This window comes from Meleagris gallopavo, chromosome 13 (genome assembly GCF_000146605.3).
Source record: "Meleagris gallopavo isolate NT-WF06-2002-E0010 breed Aviagen turkey brand Nicholas breeding stock chromosome 13, Turkey_5.1, whole genome shotgun sequence".
NCBI lineage: Eukaryota > Metazoa > Chordata > Aves > Galliformes > Phasianidae > Meleagris > Meleagris gallopavo.
This window is the reverse complement of record NC_015023.2, coordinates 5826087-5846771: the sequence shown is the minus strand read 5'-3', so window position 1 is coordinate 5846771 and position 20685 is coordinate 5826087. Positions and strand designations below refer to the sequence as shown.

The 20685-nt window shown below is 35.4% G+C and overlaps 1 long non-coding RNA gene across 1 annotated transcript; it reads left to right on the top strand.

The window, feature by feature from the left end:
• The first annotated feature begins 223 nt into the window (after positions 1–223).
• On the top strand, positions 224–17977 carry LOC109369779. Its single transcript, XR_002119247.1, has 3 exons — positions 224–298; positions 12922–12987; positions 16167–17977. It is a non-coding gene; the product is annotated as an uncharacterized LOC109369779 (long non-coding RNA).
• Positions 17978–20685: the final 2708 nt, after the last annotated feature.

Genomic DNA, 20685 nt, shown 5'->3' with positions numbered 1-20685 from the left:
GGTACCCTATTATATGGCTTTATTTGCTCCACCTAAGATAAATATAATGTTATGTAATGTTCCTGAAAACAGGTTGAAAGGAAGTGTTCTTGAAGGTGCTGAATGGCAAAATTTCTATAGCTGTGAATGGGGCTGAGGCAGGTCAGTTATCCACAACAATAACTTGCCCTGTTGCTGCTTTGAGCACTTGATTTGTAACTTCCACGTTCCTTTGTATTTTATAGAAAAAGCTTGATGGGTTCACCTGCTCTTTTAGAGTGCATAATGTCCTTTCTAACCGGTGGAGGGCAGAAAAGAGGTAAGCCAGCAGAAGTTACTGAAAAACACGGATTTCCTCCTTTGTGGTTTGAAAATTTTTTACTCTGGGCAACACTGCTGTCTGGGGAGAAAAGGCCCTTCAGTGAATGGGGATGGTCTCCTTTTTCATCTCTGGAAAACCAGTGATAGTCCAGTATCAGATACACCAGCATACCACTGCATTCAAGTGACTACTTCTGTAGGGGAACGTACAACTGCTGCAACCTCCTAGACTGTGCCAATTGGGTCACTGATTCACTTTGATTGCAGTGTTACTCATTTCCTGTGTTAAAAAATGTATAGGTTATTTATATGTTGCACTGTAATCAAGTCATAGCTTTTTGATCTCTAAGGTGGGTGTTGCTGCCTTTTGTAGAAGTGCAAAATCTGAAACTCATAAATCATTCTATTCTATTATTATCCTTAGTAGTCCTGTACTGTACAAAATCTCATAATAAACCAAGCAGGCAGGTCATTCTGTAAATGTAATGGCATATCACTTAAAACGTCATGTTATTACCAGGTGTTTGTTGGAATAAAAATTATACCTTTACAAATTAAGTAAAGAATCACTAATAAAAGTGAAACAGACATACATTATACAGCATGGGGTTCATAATGAATAATTGCTAGGTTATTAGTGCTTAACAGATTAAGGGTATTTCCATTTATTACTGTGCTCCACTAAGGATGAGCGTTAATTTTTTTCAAAGCAAATTCACTGGAAACAGACAGTTTAAAATTTATGCTTGTAATGATTGCTACATGGTCCATTAAGACCACCTCTAAGTGAGCTTAATTTGTAGCAGATAAATGTACATGTCTACATATTTTTCAACGTAGTTTATGGTGCGTCTTGCACAGCTGTGCCCAACTGATTAAATCCTCGCAAAATTTAAATAGGAAGCCCATTACATAGACAGTATTATATCCATTTATCATACACACATTTTCAGTTAACTCTCTAAGCCTTTGTGCAGGATATTTTTACTGATTCATTAAATATGTATAGCAAGGCCATTTTCTCTGTTTTGTTTTGCCCTTTTTGTTTTCTGGGTTTGTTTGGTTTATTCTTTTCCATTCTGTCATCCAGTAATTAAGAATTTCTGCAAACTGAACATCTGCTGCAGTTACCTTAGTAATGATTCTAGATATGATGGTCACTTAGAAAATTCAAGATCCAGAGAGCTGCTTATCTGGAGCTATAAACCTGGTAAGAAAAGTGATTGGCACTAATGCCTTCCTTGGCCTTTTGGGGATTCTAGACTCAGCATTTGTACTGGGCAGAAAAGCAAACCACACAGGAAGACAGATTGGGATTACAGATTTTTCTTCCCTTCATATTAGTTGGTTAGCTCTGGACATCTATTTGTTTTGTTAAAATGCTCCTTCTGTCTCATTCTCAACTGTTGAGCTTTATCTTTGCTTTATATGAGTCTCAAAACACCTAAACCATACTTCTAGATCCTAGAAACAGGATTGGAAGCATTCAGCCAATTTTAGAGATCATATTTTGTATCCCTGAATTATTACCTGAAAGCCTGCTGTTTTCATTGACTATAAAGTAAGTTTTAAGCTCTTCACTTCAGCGCTGGGCCCTACCTAGATGGTATGAATTTTTTCTCAGGTAAGAAACACATTCTCATACTAAACTTTCTCTCAGGGTACTCCTGACACCTGACTTTTTAAACAAACAATTGGAGAAACTAATGTTTGCTTTAATGTAGAAAAGTATATATTGAAATAAGGCTTATAAGTGTGATGCTATCTTAAAGGATTACATGAAATGCTTAGGAATACAGATAGTAAAACAAAACAAATGAAAAAAAACAACAAAAAAAAAACACCAAAAAATCTAAAAAACTATATGAATATTTGTGTCAGTTCAAGAATCTCACAGAAACAGATGTAGCTGAACGGGGCTGTTCTTGAGCAATCCATGGGTGAGGTTGCAATTTTTAAAGGCATCTGTGAGAATATGAATGTTAGGATCTATGTCTCGGTGCATTCAGAGACATCTGTTTCATTGTTCATTTTTCTAGTGATTGTTGCCAGTAGGAATCAGTTGTGACTATTAAAGTGCTGGCTCCAGGGTCTTGACAGTTGGTGGTTTCTTCAGAGTGTGAAAACAACAAGTTTCTCTCATCACAGGTGTGAAAATAATATTGCAAGTGCATATGATATTATTTCTAGTTTTCAGGGAGAGAATGACTCAATGAGTGAATTATAGGTAATGAGTAAGTGTTAGTAGAGTAGAGTTTTAGGTAGAGGTAGAGTTTTAAGCTGTGATGTGCTTAAAACTACTACTACTACTGTTTTGTTTTCGTTAGAAGTGGGAAGACTATTCACTAGGAGTATTAGTAGCTATCCAGAATTCAAAGGCACTTCATTAAAGCAGAGGACAGTGTCTTTTTCAGCCGTTCAGAAGTTTTTGGAGGCTTACTTTTAATATCAAGAAATTGTAGACTCTGGGATTCTAGTGCATATACTGCCATTTCCTTCATCTATTTAAAAACAGTGTTTGTGCTTGTGATGAAAATGTTCTTTGTATGTTAGTGGATAAACATTTTAACAGAAGTGTTTATTTAAAATGGCATAACAGTGGAAATGCATGAACCTGAGGAGGTTTATGTCACAATCTGTTATCTTGAAATCTTACCAAGACAAACTTACTTCAGGGGAGTCTGTTTTATTTTGCTGCTGGCAGCAGGATGATTAGCTGCAGAATAATCTTAGAGAGAGCTGGTTGCTAATTAAGAAAAAATAAACTATTCCCTGTACCATATTTTCAGAGAAGTCTTCCTTACAGACTTAAATTTTGAGGAATAGTATATGCATTCATTATTATTATTAAATAATCATTGCACTTTAAATAATGATTAGCAAATTGTAGTTATTCAGGAATCTGTCAGCTCTTCAGTTTTTATATGAAAGAGATTATTAAACTTGCTATCAGAAACTTGAAGGCTAATCATTTCTGAAATATTTCCGGAGTGACAAAAGTGTAATTGGTAATTGGATTACTAGAAATGAATTGGCATTTAATCTACTGAGGATTTGGAACATGATGAAGCTTGGGTCAAAATAGATGCTTTAACATTTGGTTCTTGGGTACTTGGCTGAACTGTAGCCCATGCTCCATCTTACCTCACCCTTAATAATATAAACATTTTTTTCAAAGTATGGCCCCTTCTAAAGGCACTCTAAGGAGAGGCTGCAGACCCAGCAGTCGGAGATAGGATCTTGCCTTAAAGCTGAGATTTTAAAAAAAAAAATCAAACTCCTACTTTTTGTTCAAAACATAATCTATATGTAACTTAAAATAAATATAGAAAACACTTTCCGATGAGAAACGGAGACGTACTGTCAATATTGGTTCTTAAAAGTGTTTTTTTCCAAGTGAGATGTTTGTCATCCTCAAAACTCTAGCAAATTAAAATATATTCATGGCAGAAGCTGACCTTTATGAAAATACATTTTGTCCTCAGATGAAAGAGGCATTATCATACAGTTACCATTGCACATATAACAATACCTGCCTTGGAAAGCAGAAGCCATCAAGCTTAATTAGATTTTGTTTTGTTTCAATTGAATTGGAAAGCATCTTCATAATTTAACCAAAAATGAATCCTCATTTAGTAATACATAGATATAACACCATTGCTGCAGAGAGATCTTCTGAAGTTGTGAAGAAGACTGAGGTTGTAGTCACTGTGCTGTACGTTATATTGTCTGATTTTATTAGTGTTTTACATCTTACTGTATTAATTGACAGTGTTATAAACTGTAGTCTATCTTTTGTTCCTCTATGTGTCATATGATTTTCTTCTGATAAGATTTTTTTCTACAGTATTTCTTTTCTTTCCAAAGCACATTGTTGTTATTTTTTTAACCATAACTAATTATGTTACATGCCAAAACACTTCAAGCACTGCTTAAATACGGAGGAAATGTTTTCAAGTAATCCTGTAATGGGACGTTAAACAGATTTAACACGAAAGCCTACTTAAAACATGTATTATTATCTTTTTGTTTTTCATGAAACGTCACTTTAGTGTCTGTCTCCCCTCGGTTCTTAAGAATTATTGTGTCTGAAGCAAATGGTCTGAGCCTGTGGAAATAAAGAGGAAAAAGTGAAACACTGAGGAAACAGAAGGAAAATGAAAAGATGGATGAGTAAGAGTAGAAGGAAAGATGGTTATAGGACCTAAACTTGCAAATTCCTTGGATTCAGACAGAAAGAATACCTTTGTGTTACAGGCCTGGATCTAATAGCAGCCTTTGAATTTTTCTGCTTCCATTTCTTCATTTTGCCAGGGAAGGCTGTGTGCTTATAAGCTGGTACTTACAAAATCCCAACACCCTCTGGGTAATTGCCAGCTGCTGGGTATTCTGAATAACTTGATCAGTGCAGTGAAGCAATGCAGAGGAGCTAGCATTGGCTGTTTTAGTGGTGCAGCCACATCCGGATATATTCTCTGAGCCAAAAAATGTTCTCTGCTGAAATCCCTTGTGGCCAGCGTCATCTTCTAAAAGACTCCTCAGGAGAAGCATATTCTTACCAAGGTCCCTTTGGCAACATGAGCGATTATTTTCTGCTCTATTCTGTGGCTTATCATTGAATCATCCTTTAAGGATATGCTCTGGGCTGAAATCCTATTTGCACTATTAACTTTTATTCTGTAATAAGTCATTTAAGAACATCAGATTGTCTCTAAATAAGCTTTTTATTAATGTTTTGTTTAAAAATAATAAATTCTGTTTATGTTAAAACAGAATTTTCTAACCTCTACAATGTAACCTTGAAATTTCAAAACTCTAAATAAAAACCTAGTGGAGCCTTGCTGATAGATTGAAGAGCTTATTGTTTTATCAAAGAAAAAACTCAAAGAACTGCTGATTATTTTTCTTCAAGCACTAATACCTTAGCACCACGTTCACTCTAGATTTGCTTGTATGTAAACATGTAGGATCTATATTTTGGGAATAATTCTGCATTTTGGGTATATTAATAGCTCACAAAATGTAATTAGCCTTTTCATTATATTCTACCTGGTTAGTTTTATTTGTTTGTTTTTTAATTCATTGTTTTTCATGATTAATTTTGCAGGTTAGGCATTAATGTCTGATATAGCTTGTATGAACAAGCATTATGTTTAGATGTAGGAATTCACTGGTACTTTTCTGTCAGCTCCTTGTTCTGTTGGGGCATGGGCTACTTGGTTTCTGTTCCTCTCTCTGGTTTCCCACATGGGAAACACTAGAGCATTCTTCCCTGGGAACATTTTGAAACCTAAGTGATGGCTTCTACACTTCTCCCTATTCTCCAGCTAACTTCATGTTATAGAAATTGTTTTAGACTTATTCCATTGTACATCTTTTGCAAATTCTCTGCAAGAATTCAAAAGAAAGATGGAACATTTTTTTTACTTTCAAATTGAAATTGTTTTATGAGGTTGTATGGGCTAAGAGATGGATGTTTGTGCAAATACAAAAGGCTACTTCATATTTTAAATAATAGGCTGAGATTTTAAAAACGATGTTTATATTGTGAATTTCTCATTAGAGCTTAGCTTGTGCTGAATTGCAGCATGTGTGGGGGCTTTGTAGACAGGAAGAGAACCTAATGAATTAAACCAAATAGTCTTTCTACACTTAAGATATTTCATTTAATTTACCTTGGAAAGTTCTTAAGCAGAAATGGTCAGGCAAGATGTGAGCAATTTTGTTTCCAAAATGTCAGCCAAACACTGTAAAACCAAAGAATAAATTGTGCCTTTGGTGTTGCTCTTAGAGCAACAGGGAAACACTATTATTGCAACTAGCAACTTAACCACACAACTTATTTTCTTCAAACACAAGGCAGTCTGTGTTGTATATCAAAATAAATTAATATGCATCTAGTGACTTCTTTGTACCATGATAATGCGGGCCGCTACCATACGTGACTGGAAGTCAGTCCAGTGGGAATTACGCAAACATCGCTGAGAAAAAAGATGTGTGTAGTTGAAGAAGAGCTGAGAGGAACGTGGCTTTCTCATTTTACTACCCAGTGTAGCACGTGCTGTTTTCATGAGACTGTGAGAGTGGGGAAGCCACACACATGCTGCTGTCAGTGTTGCTCCTGCCTATAGACCGATCTATGGCTTATGTTTTTGTGTTCTCTCTTACTGTAGAAAACTTGTAGGGCCTTCATACATACTGATAATTTCCACGAAAGGAAAGGCTTTGATCTGAATCCATAAAATGCTCTTGAATTTCAACTTTCATCTTGATGATATGAATATTTGGTCCAGACTGGAAGGATAAACGCAAGCCCGGTTTCTGTATGCAGGTCGGATGGCACCCAAGGTAGAAAAAAGTTGATGAGTGCCAGAAATCTCAAGATAACAGTTCAAATGAAATTGTGCTGGTGTCTATGATCTTGAATGGTAGCCCAAGGACAACATGAGTCCTTCAGCCCAGTATCAGTTTAGTGCATACAAAAAAAAAAAAAAATCATAAAAATTAATTGCATGTATGAGAAAAAGACATTATTCTCAATTTACTTTTGCCTATATATGCAGAACATTTCTAACCTTGCTACCAAACCAGCCTGGCTGGATATAACATCTCTCTCAGTAGTCTTGGTGTGCCACTAAAATGTATCTCCTGATACAAAGATAACACTTTCTACTGCTCTAGACGGTGTAATGCCATAAAAACTGCTTGTAAGTACTTATCAGGAATTATTGAAGGAGTTGACCTTCTTTGAAGTCTAAATGACATTATTGAGTTATCCTTTAATACTGTTTTTGTTATCTCTGCCCTTGTAAGTCCTCTCTTTCAATGTTTAGCTTATTAGTTTATATGCTATTTTCATTGCAGTTACAGCTAGTGCAGGAATGTTTTGTTACCTTTTTAACACATTGTCACCATACATCATTTTTAGATCCTCATTGCTCCTTATTAGAGGTTATTTAAGCTCTCAGCTCTAACTGGATAATGAAGCATGCTTAGGATACAGACTAGTTAAAGCGTTTTTAAAGATTTTGTTTCATTGGTGATGGTCTGTGGTGTCCTGTTTGGGATTTTTTTTTACTTTTTTGTTAGTGTACGTCACCAGTTAAGTTAGTAAAATTTAATAGAAATGTACATGAATGTCAGCCAACTTGTGCAGCCTTTACTAGTATCACTACATGCATGGCCAGAATATGCCAGGGGTTGACAGTTGGACTAGGTGATCTTAGAGGCATTTTCCAATCATTAATGATTCTGTGATTCTGTTATTATTTGAATTCGTTCTAGAGATTAGAGGAATACAGCCCTAGGAATGCAGAGGTGCTCCAAATAGCGAAGACCATACTAAGATGAGAACTGGGATTGGCACGTGTGGTGACACTGTGTCTGGGTTAATAAACAAGTCTCTCAGGAGTGTCCATACATGCAGATGAAACACAACTCAAAGCTGGGATTGCCTAAGTAGTGCTGATGGGACAGATCTTGTATCCTCACCCTGTACTGCACTGTGTAGCAGTGCTCCCAAAAGCATCATTAGCATAAACTTCTGTGTACTGCAGCATCTGAGTCATGAAACATTTTGAAACTGAATCCATGTCTCCTGAGTTCTTCATTAACACCCTAGGCCATTCTTCTTTTCATTTCTCTGTGTAAGCTAATCTCAGTTTTATTTTCATTTTTCAGGATTCATACACCTGTAAGGCCCTCTGTACAAATGCCTTCTTTTTTTAGTTACACAGATTTCCCACCCATTAAATTCCGGGAATTTACTCTTCTCCTACAGAATTAGATGGTGGACAGCGTGCTGATTCCTAAACCAACTCACATTATTACTTGCACCACTGGAGTACATTGGCAGAGCAGATTCGTAATACTTGAAGGACTCACCTGTAGTGAATCTTATGTTTATACCTCCGGCTCAGAAAATAAAAATAGCCATTCCACTCAGTAGTGTAGGAGAATGATATGGCGAGATGGAATTGTCTATTTGCTGTACTTAGATCCACATGATCTAAGTGATTCCCTTTCAGCTTTTAAAGCCAGGAGGATCCAGTAATGATTTTTGACCATTAGTTTTCAGTGATTAATTTTAATCATTGTGGTTCCTTGCTGTGTTGTTGATAGATAGGAAGCTTCAATGGGGAATGGTCATCATTAATTGAAGTTGACTGACCAGAGGATACACCTGTCTGTTCAAAATATTGAGGAGTAAGATAATGTATACAATTTATTGTGTGGCTTCAAATGATGCATCAGTTCTTTTACTTTGAGAGAAGGTCATATGGATTAAAATGATACCCAAGCATTATGGGAGAATGAGAAGCCAGAGTATATGATTTCAGAGACTTCTATAGGTATCTGTAGGAGAAAAATAATCTTCAGTTACTCTTCCATTGTGTTTAATTAAGATTTTATCAATACTGAAAACTGTGATTATAGGCCAGACTGTACTTTTTTTTTACTTATTGTCAGAGGTGTCAGTGGATTTACATATATATAGCTAAAAGAAAAGTATGCCTGTTCAGTTCCTCGGACACTCATAACAAAAGTGAATTTTGAGGGGTATGTATTTGGGATTATGGGTAGTTGATTTCTCTTTTGAATTGGATTTAATGACTATTGTTAGCAAGGTTGTTTCTTTTTATGTTGCATCTTTGAGAGTGGGTGCTTACAGATGCACTACTACTAAGACTGCATATAGTAATATCCTTGATGAGTAAAGTCAGGCAGCCTGTGCTAATTGCTGTACAGAGACACTCTACTATGTAATATACAATGTCACTTAAGCCCTGTTTATAATGACCTGGGTTTTCAAATGTTCAGTGCATTACAATGAGTTTTGGTTTGGGCTAAATTGCACTATTGATTTCTTGGTAATTAGGTTTTAATGAATTGTATCCATTCAGTGCTACGTTTGTCAGGGGACTTCAGAGATTGGATTGTGATAATTTTATTCACTTTATTTATTTATTTTTAATGAGTCTGACATTAGAGAGCTCCCATTCTAGACATTGGTAGTTTTGATTTTTGTGTTAGCTACTTCAAACTCCAGCACTCACATACCTGTATTACTGTATTAATAAAACGGGCCTAAGATTGTAGGAATTTGGATAGCCTAAAATGTATGTAATCCAGCACTTAGAAATTTGTTTTCTTATTGTTACTCCTCTACACTATTTGGGTTAAACTGTTAGAAACTGGTAAATACATTGGACTTTGACTCCTTAATAGTTGCTTACAGCTTACTGCTGTTTTAATCTTTATCACTGCACACTGAAAAGCTGTTTTTCCTTCTTGATTTCTAATCAAAGATGATGATAGCAGACAATTCCCTGTTCTGGTGTGGTAACATACAACGTGTTATTTTACAGGAGCTTTTCTTACACTAGTTCAGTAAATTTAGTCCTTTAGAAGGAGAAACTTGTCTACATCAACTCCTAAAATACTGATGAAATGGTCTTTGTACAGTTTAGTTTATTTTTGAAGGGCCAGAGCAGTAGCTCTACAATTATGACTGCTTTTCATTCTTTTCATTGAGAAATCACTTCTTTCCTTCAATTAGTTAAATAGATTGGAAGTCCCTGTTGTGTTTTCTTTCTTTGTCAGCTTTTTCTTTCTCGTCATTTTTGCTGATATATTGGACTCTCCTCTTTGCTAGACAGCATTCATGAATAATTTTTGCTGTGCTGTCTTGGGTCAGCACAGACTTCTTCTGGGCTGGGCAGTGAGAATCTGGCCCTTGTGTAGTAATGCTGCAAGCAGGACAGCTGCTGCCTTTCACACGGTCTCCTGTCTGTTGTCTGTTGTAGGGGAAATGCTGAATGCTTCATCACACTTGAGTGGGCGTTATCTTTCTTACTGTGATTGAAGCTAGTCCCCAGAGCACATTAACTTGTTCTTCCAACTACAGCCATCCTCCAGATTTCTCCCTCCATATCACAACTGTTTTTAACGTCTGTCTCTGCGTAGCTACAGAGCTCTTTGCCAACTCAGAGCAGTGGGGAGACACTTTTGAGTGTCTTTCCTGACAAGAAGCAGAATAACAGTGTTGGAAAGGTCTGAACTAAAGTTAATGCATCCCAGGGAAATGTGAAATACTGTCGTGATTTAGTTCCTTAGCCTTTGCATTAAAATTATGCATATATACAGCTGGTTTGTAATGCAGAGAAATGGTTGTAAAACTGCTTGCACACATGTTGTTTTCTTTGATGCTGACCCACTATATGCTCTTGAGTAAATAAATCATTGAATCTTTCTGTGCTTTTGCTATTCCTGTACTTCCTCATTCTACTGTTTATATTTGATCCACAGTATTTCTGCTTTTTATACTGAAAAAGAAAACCAAACATTTTCATGTATATTTCACTGTTTTAGTCATTAACCATTGCACAGAAAGAGTCCAGACTGAGATTTTTCTGTATACTTTACACTTGCTTAGAAAAGAATCATTCAATTCAGACATGAAAACATGGACAATAATATTTTACAATTCAATTTCAATAAATATGATAATTTGTATCTTTCAAACTACATATTGAACATAACTTTAGCTCCATGTTAGGTTTTACCATCAGCTTAGTGAATTGATTCTGTTCAGGTTGGCTGTTGAATCCTTTGGGTTTTCCAGAACTATTTGGGCATTATGTCCTTTTATGTACAATTTAAAAAAGCACACCAATCTATTACAGCTGTGCCTGAATACTACTTCTATATTTGTGCATAGCTTTTCCATACAGAAATACTCATTTTATGCATGTGGCTGTGCAGTTTAAAATCATTAATTTTAAGTTTATGGTATGAATGCACCTTCATGTAAGACTTTAAAATCTGGTCATGCAGATCTTTCCCTTTTAATGAGCTTTTCATTTTATCTTTTGGACAAAAATCTGCATATATTTGCATAATTTATATGTATTTTTAGAAAAGGTCACTGGAAATTGAACTTACAAAATGGTAAAACACAGCTTGGGTATATCCAAGTAACTCATATAAATATAAACAAGGATATGTATCCCAAAATGAAGAACTCAGATGATCTGACTAAAATGTGATAAATAGCTTTTTTCATTGGCTAAGGACAAGAAGAAACTCACGACCACAAGAATGTGTTCTCCAACCTTACGTTTTCTTCTAGAACTTTTTACTTTGAATTGTAGTTTATTTTGTAATTACTATATTGACATTCATTTTCTCCCTTTCTGACTATGATGTAGTTTATTGATAGTATTGGTTGTAACTATAGAGTTCCTTTTGTGCAAAATAGTGCCAAGCTTTTTATTTATTGGGGTATTACTGGCTGTTTACAGGGAGTGATGTTTTTGAGGTCTTTTAGAGCATTTTAGTACAACATCAGTAATTCTCTGTATGAGCATCTGGAGAGGAGAGAAGAGTAGGTTTTCTGGAGGCAAAAGGAGAGAATTCCAGATGAGCAGCTGCCTTCTTTTTTCCACTTAGAAACATCTCTTACCTTTGCTATAAGTGTCATTCGTGGACTCCTTTGCTTGTGACAGATTCCTTGAGCTTAAATCCAAAAAAAAAAAAATAAAAAAAAATTAAACAATTTGTGTGAATGGGATACTTAGTGAAATAAATAATAAACAAGCTTTTCCTGATCCCTGGTCCTGATCTCTTGCACTGAATCAATTCCAGACAGACTGTGCTTGAGTTTGGGTACAAATACATTTTAACTTTTCCTCACAAAAACTCTGTAACTCTGGTGCAGTAAAGTGAAAAACGTCAGAATGAAAGTGAGCAGAGGATGGAAGTGGTAGGAAAACAATACAACAATTAAATATATAAAAATCCATTGTTACCCAGAAAATAGAAGAAGAATTCACAGAATAAAAAATAGTTATCAGGAAGCAAGATTTGCTCACTCATTTTTTTTATGTGTCCATATCAAAGTGGGTTTTTTCCCAGCAAAATTCTGAGAGTTGGGTTTTTTTTTTGTATTTTCAAATACTTCAGATTACAGGATTTGAGGGAACTCCTTTAGAAGATTATTCAATGGGCAGATACATCTATTTATTAGCATGTTCTTTCCAAGTTCTGCCTTTGCTCAGTTTCATTCCATTTTTCCTCCCCCTTGGGCCACATAAAACAGTTTTTTCCTGTTCTTGATATTTATGTCCTTCAGACACTTAGGGATGCTTATCATTGATCCCTCAGATACAGGGGAAAAAAAAAATTGCTTCAGTAGTAGAAAAGGCAGGAGATACAGCAGTTTTAACAGCTGTACGTATCTTAATAAACCATATTACAATATATTTGCAAAATATAAGAGGAATAAAATTTGCATATGTATATTTAATTTTTGAGCTTAAGTGGATTTTTTTTTAGTGATTAAATCTTTTCAGTTGACCTGTGTTACAACAGTTGGATCAGTCCAGGACTTTGAATCATCCAGAATTTGCTCCGCTTTGAAGGCAAACCAGCCTCTTAACTGTTTACTTCTTTCTGCTTAATGCAGTGTCAACTGGGGGACCAGATCTATCTTATTTCCTAGTAACATACTGAAATAGTTTTCTATGAGAAGTGCTGCAGTTTTTTACTGTACTCCTTTCTTGAGATTATAATTGTTTCCTACCATCAGTGATTCTTCTTTCTTCTTGTTCTACTTTCTAGCTCTCAGTATTGTTCTGTGTCTTGGAACTGCAGGTTTTCCACAAAAGAAAATTTGGTTGTGTCAAGGTAAGTGGACAAAACTATATTAGATTGCAAACATTCTTGTGTTTAAAAAGGTTGCTTTTATCTTTGACGTTCTGTGGTGCTATTGTCTGCTTGTGTATGTACGTATGCTTCATGGTGAACATCTCCACCTGAGGAATTATTCAGCTAAAGCATGAACAAGAAGCAAAAAAGCTGCTTGACTATAAACCAAGCTTCATAAAAGAGATGCATTAGTGCTGTCAGCAAATATTTCTCCAAGATCTCAGAAGGTAAACATTCATTAAACAGAAGTTATGCTGTTACTTCAACAGGACCTATTTCCTCTTTTACATTATTACTATGTACTAATTCTATACTGTTACTCTGATTATAACATCGTAACTCTTGCAATAAGAAAGAGTTAAGGAAACCTTTGAAGTTTTGCCTTTTTAAGAAAAGAAGGGACAATGGTACAGAACATTTAGAAAAAATGTAATCTGAAGGACTCAGATAAATATCATTGGAATTATATCTGGAAACATTACACAATTTAGTAATTACTGCCCTGATGTGGCTTATATTTAGTAAATTAATTGTATTTGCATATATCAACTATATATATGGAGATGTCAGTGTAATCTCTGTCAAATTCCATGAATCTGTGAATCGGATAAACATCTGCAGGCAGTACAAAAAGTGTGCTTAGTCAAGCAATTTGTCAGAAGTGCATAAAAACTGCTTCTCCCAACCCTTCCTTATTAACTGAGCCAGGATTTAAAACAGCATCTGCAAATGTTTCACTCTTGATCCCAAAGCAAGGAATCATTGCTAAGCTGTTTATGGAGTATACCTTGAACGTGTTATGTCCTGAAGAGCAAGATAGCAGACAACCAGATAGAACTTAAATATTTGGGATAAAGCTGACAGGTGAAAGTCTGTTTTAACATTACTGTTGCTGAATCCAGTTCTGTCTTCAGTAAAGCATATGTAGCTGATGAAGAAAATGTCATCCTGGTAGTAAAAAAAAAAAACCAAAACTGTGTGTATCCAGGGTGATCTGCAAAAACCATATTTTTCCAATGCTGACGGTGTTTATCTTGATACAATTACTGGTGATTATTAATGATTTTCATAGTTGCAACTATAAACTAGAGCTGAAGTACTGTGAACACTGTGAAGTTTCTAAAACTAAATATCATTTCAGGTAGTTTTCACCTGAGTGTAACTATAATCCCTGTTTTTTGATTATTCAAAAGCAGCTGGAGATTCAGTAACTGCTATTTGCCAGCTATGTTTTTAGACTGTGCAAGCAAGTAGTTGAAAACCCTCTGTTATAGTTACAAAAATCCATACAGGCCTGAGCAGGCAAGACACAAGATACAGTGTCTTTCTCTTTCTGATACACTTGAAAAATGTTTTTTAAAAACAGCCTGAAATACTTGATACTCTAATGCTAAACACAGAATATTTACCAGTCTGATTCTCTTGCCTAAATAATGTGAATTTGTACTTGCAAGCATATTTTAAGATGTACATTTAGTAGAAAAGATTAGTACAGGCAAAGAATTTTATCACTAGATTGAATAGAAGTTGCTCATACTGTTCTAGATAGTTGAAGAAACTAATGTGAACTGCTTCTATAGGCAGTTCTATTCTGCAGTAAACACAGGGATAGTGGTGTCAAGATAGTATATTCATATAAGATAAGGAAAATATCAATTTCAGGGATATTCCAGCAGTCTCAACTGACAATACTGTTTTCATTTGAACTCATTTCACTGTTTAATAGTCTTTTATTTTAAAAGACCATAGACATGTATACATCTGATTGGCTGAGCCTTTATGAGAATTTTGCATTAAAATTGGTCTTGAAGTTACTCATAGAATTTGTGAGTCAGTAAAATTTGAATGATAGTCATCAGATTAAGCAGAAGGGTTCAAAGATCTTCTATTTGTAAATAGAGATGGTGGAGAAATATTTTTGCAGATCGTGTTTCTTTTATGTGTATGTCATGTCTGTATAATCTTTTTTTTTTTCCCTTGATGGGGATATTTGAACTATGAAACAAGGAATCTGTTTTTCTGCTTTCATTGATCAACTAAAGCAGTCAAATTCCTTATTCCCATTTCCTCCTCATCTGTATCTTTTTGGCGGCGATCACATTTTCTAGGCAGCACTTCCAGCACTTCCTTGCTAGTCTATAAAGGCCAAAAGGAAGATGCAAATCAGTCTAGAGATGAGTAGTCAGGTCGTCTAATTTATCTTTTCTACACTGTCTTTTTTCATCACTTAAAATGTTGCTCTATAGATGAGACAGTCTAATTAGTTACAGAGAGTATAATCCAGGAATCGCTGCCTTCAGTAAGGTACTGTACTTCAATTTTAATGAAGTATTATGGAAGTCTTAATTTTAAATGAACTTCATTCACTACTGCTAAGATAACAATAATAGTAATAAATAGTAATTTATCTCGATAAGCATTTTATGATGAAAAAAAATCTAGGAAGTGATGCATTAAATAACCAATAGCCAGAATGTTTTAGAATGAGTGGTATCTATTATCTTTATGTCCTTGCAAATGAGGAAAGTGAGACTGTAGATGACAGATCCACAGCAGTTCTGAAAAGAATAAAAATGTTCCAAGTGAATTTTATGTTTTCATAGCTACTAGAACATTTTAAAAACTTGTTCTGAATTTCCAAAGCAGTATAGCACCATTTACAGGCAAAATAAAGTTCTCTTTTTAGGATTAAAAAATAATAAAAAATCTCAAAGAATAAAACCAAACACATTTAGAAAATCAAAGAACAGTTTAAAGCTGACAATCTCCAGCCAATAAGTATGGTTTCATAAAACTGGATGCACTTCCACTTTGCTCCTACCAGATGGGAGGGCTCTGTATGAACTCTTAAAGTTGTCCTTCATGTTTTCTTTCCATAAAATCAGTTAAATGTTGTTAATTCAATTTATTTCTGAAGGTGACTTCGTTTTCATTCAGATAGTGTTTGCCAAATAAAAAGCATGGCAACATTAATGAAGGGAAATAAAATCAGTAACTCTTAATTATGTATGCTGAAAATTATCTTCATGTTTTAGAGGAACTTAGTAACTGAGGAATTTGCATCTTTGCGTCATAAATCTGCACCTTCCTGCTTCTGTTATTTTGTAAAATTTCCCCTTGAAAAACTTTGTTTTAAATCCCAAAAATTCGTATAACAGGAAATTCAAAGACCCAGTAAGATTCTTCACCTGAAGCTCATTTGGAGTGCATCAGTTTGTCACATCCCAAAGGAAGGTGTTAAAGATATCTCAGATGACCCATCCTCTGGAAGTGCCTATTTATTTCCAGTGGCCATAGAGGGATCCCAGACAGCTACCTCAGATACTGATGTCGGTGCAGATCCAGAGATTAAGCAAACAAGTGGAAATGCCCCTCCCTCTTTTTCCTGCCACCTGCCCTATGTCTTTCCCCTGACTTCAAGGACTTAGCTCCAATCTTTCATCCTCAGTTAATATGAGAACTAAAGGATGATTTGCTTTCCAATTCTTTTTAAGAAGAGAAACAATCATTTTGAAGGAAATCTGTAGATAGTTTATGTTAGTGCTCAATTACCCATCATTCAGACAAGGGTAAATATTAGGATTTGAGAATCTAGCACAAGTAATAGATTTTTCTTTTTTAGGGAAAACAGCCTATTTGCTTTAAAGCCAAGCATTGACTGTTTCAATATGTTCAAGCCTAGAAGGCTGAAAACGACAACACAGATGTGATTCACATAGGGATCACCAGCATGGTGCTTCTGTGTTCTGGCTTGTTGGAAAGCTTCCAGGGGATTTAGGAAGAGAACATACTGCAGAAATGCAAACCATTATTTAGCCAATTAGTTAGGAAAATGTGTTGTTTCAGCATGATCAGATTTAGCTTTGTTAATTTTTATTTGTTCTCATTAAAATTTCCACACACAGAACAAAATATTTAGTCACAGAGCTGTTATCTTTAGTTAAAATGGCTATTTATCAATCAGATGTTGTTTGAGAATATCCTGTGTATGGAGGAGCTTACATATCTCCTAGGTGACTGTAGGAACAAAGTAGAAGCACACTGCGTAACAGCAAGGCACATCCATTATTCTTTTAGCAGTGTAGTATTTGAGTATATTTTGTACATTGAATTTATCTGATTATTTTGAACCTATAAAATCTAATTAAAACACCTTTAGTATTAGATTCCTCTTTCCTAGAAATTGCCAGTATGTTTGGTCTGGGGAGAGGTGAGAGAGACTGTAGAAAAATGCCCCTCAGCGATGTTGTTGTTCTTGCATAATATCCTTATGGACTGGTACAACTGAGCAATGCACAGCCATTTTTTAAGTGTGTAGGTAAATCACTTTGTTTTAAGTAAGCATGAGACGTATTAAGGTTTTCTTGGTCTTTAGATAATCTACTATAGATGCAGAAATTTGTAGATGAGAATCAAAAGTGGTTTTACAGGAAGGACTTTCCAGGTTTTCCACATAGTAATGAAATATGATATAAAGCAACACAGTGTCAATAAATCTACAGGATAAAGGTCAGGTTTACATCGATGGACAGAGCTGGCAAATACATTTGTTCCTGCAATGTCTGTGTTTTAAATGCCAACCTCTGATGAACCCAGTGTAGAAATACACTTTAGGGTTTGATGAGATGTCAGTTTTGTTCAGTGCTGATCAAATAAGATGAATGAAAGTGAAACAAGAACAAAAATATTACTTCTGTCATTTATTTTTTATGCATTACAGGAAGTGGGTCAGTCAGGGAGATTTCTCTTAAACAAATAGCAATCACTGCACAATATCACCCATTGATCTATTTCACAGCAGGCAATAGCCTTTTTGTCAGAAAGGACATACCATTCAAATACCACAGAATACATAGAAATGCCCATGACAGGTTTGAAAAGTATCTTCCCCTCCTTTTATTGCCAAGATTGCCAAGCCATCTCCTTTCACAAATCAATCTAAGCAGCAGAGGCAGAGCATTGAAGAAAAAAAAAACACCACAAAAAACTTTCAGTTCTATTGTGAAGGCAGATATGCAATAAAAAAAATGTAGCATAAATATTGCCTAATGTAATGGAAATGTAGTGTTTGGCAAAATATAATTTGTTCTCTGTTACGTGATCCTGAAAAGATACCTGACAATTAGGCAATTGCAAAAGAGCAGCCCTAGCAATTTGAAGGCCCTGTCCTTAATCTGAGTAATGTGTCATATCATTAATTCATCATCTTCGTGAAACATTATCAAATGCTAGAGTCCATGTACCTCCCAGGACTATAAATGTTTGCCTTAAATAAAAAGTATTTTTGTGGATAAACTGTTTTGAAAATGTACCACCTGCTTTTATGCTTGATTTGGTTAGGAAATTATTTTAATGCATTTAAATGCAATATTCAGCTCCTGTTGTGATTTGAAGCAGCTATTATGTATCTAAAGTGAAGCAGCTAAATTTATATATATGCACCAAAGTAAAAGTGGGTTAAGTTCCTAAGCATTTATGACCTGTGTGGAGGTAAATGTTACTCCCAGTTTGTCACCTGCATGTTGGCACAGCTAAAGAGCAACACAAAAATGTTCTAATAATATTTTACTGTTGAATTTGGAATGTTGTATCCATTATTTATTCAAATAACTAAATTACTTCAATTTGCTTGACAAGATATCTTTGCTGATCTTAAAATTCATGGATTATTGTATTCAGAAGATGTGTATTTCAGTGCAGTGACATCTGTAAATAGAACTGATTAGATTTAATTCAAAAGACATTTGTCTACTGCTTTGGCATGTTATTTGTGGAGGTCAAATAAACTAAATCATAATGAATGCCTGAAATCAAGTAAGCATTCATCTAGTAATGAAATGAGATGTGTGAGAAACCTCTCAGCTCTAGCTGAAGTCTGGGTTTATAGGCAATCTATAATCTTGAGTATCGTGTTTCTTTTTGGAGATAAGAATAAACTTCCTTTTCAAAAATGCAGAGGAAAAATACAGCACTTGTGAAAGGGAAAATTTGGTTACAAGAGCAAAATAAACAGAGGAGACAGAGACCTACATCCATATGGCTGATTCATTCCTGCTGAGTCCCATTGTTGGATTAGTTGCAAATATGTAAGCATTTACCATTCAATATAAAAACTACAGAGCTTAACCATGATAACCACCGTACTACTCACTATTTAGAATTACCTGTGTTACCCTTGCAATGACAAGAAATGCCAGTAGAAGATAATACGAATTTGAAGCTTCAAACTTACAGTTTATATTGTAAAATGTATTTTTTTTTTTAACAAAGAAACAAAGCGCGCTATATATAATTCCACTTAAGTTCTCAATAGATATCCAGTTCTTCAGAGTTCTTACAGAATTGAGAAGAATTTAATGGTAGGGGAAAGCAGCGAATGATTCTTGTAGCATGACAAATCTAGAGCTTTTGTGGAAATGACTTACATGATCTTTTCTCCTTTCTAATATTGGATCTGAGTAATTTTGTAATAATTGTACTACTGAATTTTAGCTTTACTTTCCATTTGGAATTCTCTTACGTGATGCTGTATTCTGTGTTTACTTATGTGATATAGCAGTACATAGTTGAATCTGTTAATATGTATTATTATACACCTGCGCATTTATCAGCACCACAAAAATGAGACAAAGTGTGGATTTTTAAAAGGTTAGACATTATTCTCAAAAGAATTAGTGTGAAAATTTCTATTTTGTATAGCAGGATTGAGATTTGTTCCATTTCTTAAACCTTTCAACTGCTAGTCTGTTAGTACTCCACCATTCACCTGATAGTGATCTTGCATCATACTTCTCGTCTGACACATTAGTGTTTGGTTGGACACGTTGAGGTTTGGTGTCAGGACCCAGGACACGTCCCTTCAATATGATGGCTTAGCTGCCAGCGGCTGGGAACCTGCCGTAGTTATGTCCAATAACAAAATAATGAAACTATGACAAATTAACTGTACCACTGTGTCTGCAAGGAGAGCCAAGTGATCAGTGCTCCTGAGGGTCATCCTGGCTGAGCTATGGGGCAAACATGCCTATGTCCTACTCTGGTCCAAACTCTGTTCGAGACGCTTGATTCTCAGATCACTCTATCTAGTGATCTGAACTCTGGGCTAAGCCTGGTTCCCTTTCCAGATCTGCTCTGCTTGTCTTGCTCAGGAATGGTGGGACTGCCCTTTCATCTGTGATGCCGCTGCCTGCCTTGTTTTCTCAGTGGGTCTCTGGCTCTGCTCACCAATTGAAGTAGTGCATAAACCACTTTGTCAGCCCAATTAGGGAAGAAAAGAGGGGTTACCTCCAAAACTGGAAGTGAAATGGGCAAAGCAAACCCAAAGGAGGCAGTAGAGCTCCCTGTAAATTACCACTGATCCAGATTAGGCCTTTCTTTTGATCAATCTATGAAAGTCTTACCTAGTTACCAGACAAGTATTAATTGTACCTGGGGAAGTAAGATAGTATCTTGTTGCTCTTTTGTGAGATACAACTCTCTTGATAAACAGGAACCATTCATATTGCACATAAATAACTCACAAGTTTAACTATACCTAATTCCAGATGAACTTTCCAGCAGCTGCAGACTTTATGGAAGTCTTCTGGATGCATATCAGAAACCCTAATGCAATATCCTTCATGTGAAAGGATATCCTTCAGCTACAGTTTCCTTCTCTGAACTATCCGCTAACTTATT